At 41.4% G+C, this 3487-nt stretch overlaps 1 pseudogene; it reads right to left on the bottom strand.

Annotated features, from left to right (window-relative positions):
- Positions 1–2730: 2730 nt before the first annotated feature.
- LOC143622554 (uncharacterized) lies at positions 2731–3140 on the bottom strand (annotated as a pseudogene).
- Between the last annotated feature and the right edge of the window lie 347 nt (positions 3141–3487).

Raw genomic sequence — 3487 nt, 5'->3', positions numbered from 1 at the left:
CTCTCCCAAGTTCACAGGAAATGGGTCTACCCATGCACCTACTGGACTTGAAGTGTTATCACCATCTTCCCATTTCCACCTATTATTTTCAAGAAATACAACATTTTGTTTAACTTGGAATTTTTTTGTAATAGGATTATATAGTCTATACCCTTTACTTTCTTGAGCATACCCAATGAAGACACACTTTTCAGCCCTGTCATCTAACTTTCTTCTTTGATGGACAGGGACATGACCATAGGCAATACACCCAAAAATTTTGAGATGGTGCACGGAAGGTTTAAGTCCCCACCAAGCTTCATAGGGAGTTTTATCTAGATAAGCTATTGTGGTGGCTCTATTAAGTAAATAGACAGCAGTGGCAACCCCCTTAGCCCAAAAACAATTTGGTAACCCTCTTTATTTCAACATGCTTCGGGTCATTCCCATGACGGTTCAGTTTTTTCGTTCCACCACCCTATTATGTTGAGGGGTGTACGGAATTGTAAATTCCCTTTTAATTCCATTACTTTCACAGAACATGTTAAAATCATGGGAACAAAATTCACCACCCCTGTCGGTTCTCAAAACTTTGATGTGGTGATCACATTCTTTTTCAACCAAGGTTTTAAAAGCTTTAAATTTTTCAAAAGCTTGTGACTTGTTTTTTAAAAAATAGACCCAACTTATTCTAGTAAAGTCGTCAATCAAAAGGAAGTAATAAAGACTGCCACCTAAACTTTCCAGTTGCATTGCTCCACATAAATCTGCATGAATGAGTTCAAGTGGCTCTGTTGCTCTCCAAGAGTGAGAAGAGTATGGTTTCTGATTTGATTTTCCAAGTATACATCCTTCACAAGACTTAATGAGATTTATACTTGGAAGACCATGAACCAAACATCTCTCAGAGAGTGTTTTCAATCCTTGAGAATGAAGACGATCGTACCTTAAATGCCACAATTGGGTTTCTACATCACGACTGCTTTGTGGACGAGTCTCCTGATAAACGATCTTTGAAGCATCAAATTCGAACATGTTGTTATTTGCCACCTGAATAGTCATAAGTTTTGCACTTGTATTCTTGTTTTTTATTACACATTTTTTATCATCAAAAAGTATGACATACCTTTTTTTTTCATAAGTTGGCCCACGCTTAAAAGGTTGTACTCTAGCCTTGGGATGTAGTACACATCTTCCAGCAGCTTGAAGCTTCCATTAGGTAGATTAATGCGAACGATACCTTTCCCAGCTACTTGCAATTTCTCCTTGTCACCAAGATTCACTTCAAGTCTGACGGATTCATCAAGAGATGAGAAGCTATCCTTGATTCCGGTCATATGGTGCGAACACCCGGAGTCCAAGAACCAGATGCACATTGACAGTTCCTCATGACTTCCAGTGAACAACATGAACATGTTTCGCTGCTCCTCCTCGGGTTCTTGTATCACCGGGGTTTCTTCAGAGACAACTTGTGCCTGGGTTTCATCGTTGTACCAACAATCACGCATTAGGTGACCAAATTTCTTGCAAAGATGACATTGGGGAACTTTACTTCGATCAAAAACTCGTCCTCTACCCCGACCTCGTGATGAACCCCGACCCCGACCTCTAGGAGAGGAGGGCCAGAAATTCTTAGTGGGGCTTTGCATGACTTGCAGAGCATGTTCTTCAGTTTTCTCCTCCTTTTCTTTTGACCGACTATTTAGTCGTGCCTCCTGGGATTGCAAAGATCCCATAAGTTTCACCGGGGTGAGCTTCGACAGATCCGATGAGACTTCAATAGTGGGTAAAATGAAGTCAAATCGGGGGGGGGGGGGGGGTGAGGCTTCGTAGGACTTTCTCAACGATCTTCTGGTCAGGAACGTCTTCCCCATATGCACGTATCAAGCTAACAATTGTCATCACCCTAGAAAAGTAATCGCATATGAGTGCACCTTCATTCATGACGAGATTTTCGAAATACCTTCTCAGCCCCTGCAGCTTGATTGTCTTGACTTGATCATCTCCTTGGAACTCCATCTTCAAGGTATCCCATGTTTCTTTCGCACTCGTAGCTGCGAGAATTCGTGAAAACAACTGATCATGCACTGCTTGCTGGATAATGGCCATTGCGTGAGCATCTTTCTTGATAGCAACTTTCAGTTGGCTTTGATCTTTATCACAGTGGTCAACTCTGGTTTCAACAAGATCCCATAAGTCACGCAAACGTAGGATGGTTTTCATACATATACACCAATGCTCATACCCGTCCCCTTCGAAAATGGGGATTGGGGTTGGTTGGGTTTGTATAGCAGAGGTGGGTTCAGCCATGGAGGAAGTAGGGTGGACTTTTTTTTGCAGGATCAGAGACTCTGATACCATTGATGATCAGTGATATTACGTAAAATGCAATAGAGAATAATGAACAGATTGTATGCTCAAAAGGAGAATAGTGCTTTTCATTTATGTGTTTACAGAGCAATGAGACCCTTACTTAAATACTGAAAAAACTAACAACTTAAACATGAAAATAGGAACAGAACCCAACGGACTATAGACTTATTCTAAACCAAAAGAAATGGAAGTACTAAACTGAAAGCATAAAAAAGCGGTCCACTAAACCATGCTCTGACTCTTTCTCCTTCTAGAATAATCAGCCACTACTTTGCTTGAGATGACGTGGAGCACTTTCATCATCACACAACACCAAGTCTAAACAACTTTTTGTGATTCAAGCATCTCAATCAAAACTTTTTGTGACCTCTCACAAAAAGTTCTGATTGAGATGCTTGAATCAGTCACGTTCAGAATTATGCGACCTCTCCCAATTCACCCCGTCAAAATGCTTAACCACAACATGAGTTAACGTGGCCGGATCAACACACCGATACATAACTGCGATTCCGCTGTTGGACCGCGTAGTATAAAACGATGTTATGCCACAAACCTTACAGAAAGTATGCTTTGCTGAGTGAGTTCCAAAAAGTGTAGGTGGTTATGTAGTTTTCGGAGTCTCCCAGAAGCGTAAATCGCTCAAATGGAACAACAAAATGAATGTTTCTTCTCATGTAACAATCCGAGCAGTTACACTGCCATGCGACGACGGTGGGTGGCGACTCAGCGTGCCGTCTAACGTGTTTACAGTGGCATCCACCTTGGTGAACCACCATGTCGGAACCCATGGTTTAATTTGATGGTGTGCGGTGGTAGTGATATTGACTGATCGAGGATTTATAAGGAAGTTGGCATTGTGTAAAAGTGAGTGTGTATGTGTGGATAGAGGCACGGTGACTCATGTTACCATGCATCCACCTCTATCGGTTACAAATGATTCATACCGTCTGGTATTTAGATTTTAGCATTCCACATTTTATGACTAGACTGTTAAACCGACTAAAAAGGTAAACATAACAAAGGTGAATCACACATGCACATTATGTTGTGTTAACTCATTAGAGCTACACCAAAGCGTAAAAGATAGAAAAATAATAAACAGGCTGACTTAGAACCCGTGTGTCACAACGGCGTC

Source organism: Bidens hawaiensis, unplaced genomic scaffold (assembly GCF_021521415.1).
Source record: "Bidens hawaiensis isolate Kalapana, Puna unplaced genomic scaffold, B.hawaiensis_p1.1 tig00003217_1, whole genome shotgun sequence".
In the NCBI taxonomy this organism is placed as follows: domain Eukaryota; kingdom Viridiplantae; phylum Streptophyta; class Magnoliopsida; order Asterales; family Asteraceae; genus Bidens; species Bidens hawaiensis.
Note: the sequence above shows the minus strand (reverse complement) of the source record. Positions and strands in the feature narration are given on the sequence as shown.